The sequence below is a fragment of the Carlito syrichta genome, unplaced genomic scaffold (genome assembly GCF_000164805.1).
Source record: "Carlito syrichta isolate Samal-C Ts95f unplaced genomic scaffold, Tarsius_syrichta-2.0.1 Scaffold305642, whole genome shotgun sequence".
NCBI classification, from domain to species: Eukaryota; Metazoa; Chordata; class Mammalia; order Primates; family Tarsiidae; genus Carlito; species Carlito syrichta.
In genome coordinates, this window is record NW_007249738.1 from 1371404 (window position 1) to 1372055 (window position 652).

The window sequence follows — 652 nt, forward strand, 5'->3', positions numbered from 1 at the left end:
ATACTTTGAGTAAAGATATCAAATGACGCCTTAATAGCTTACTCTCTGGCCGGGTGTGGTGGCTCACATCTGTAATCCCAGCACTTTGGGAGGCTGAGGTGAGAGGATTGCCTGAGCCCAGTAGGTAGAGGCTCCAGTGACTGTGAGCATGCCACCGCACTCCGCCTGAGCAACAGAATGAGACTCCAACTAAAAAAAAAAAATAGCTTACTCTACCCTAGTAAGAGGACCCCTGATCTTTAGCATGGCACGGGCTTCCCATGACTTTACTATATAACCCAGTCTCCTTTACAACTGGGTATATAGCGCATGACCAAGTTATAGCCAGTGGAGATCTCCTCCCTCTTCCCCAAAACTCACGTGACCCATGTTAACCCTTTCATTACACCTTTGTGTTTTTTGCATTTTGTGTGTGTGTATAAAATTTTTTTTTTCAAGTAGGGGTCTCACTCTGTTGCCCAGGCTGGAGTGCAGTGGCACACTCACAGCCACTGCAACCTCAACCTGCTGGGCCCAGGCAATCCTGCTGCCCCAGCCTTCCAAGTAGCTGGAACTACAGACACACACTACCATGCCTGGCTTATGTTTTTATTTTATTGTAGAGACAAGATCTCACCAAGTTGCCCAGGCTGGTCTCGAACCCCTGAGCTCA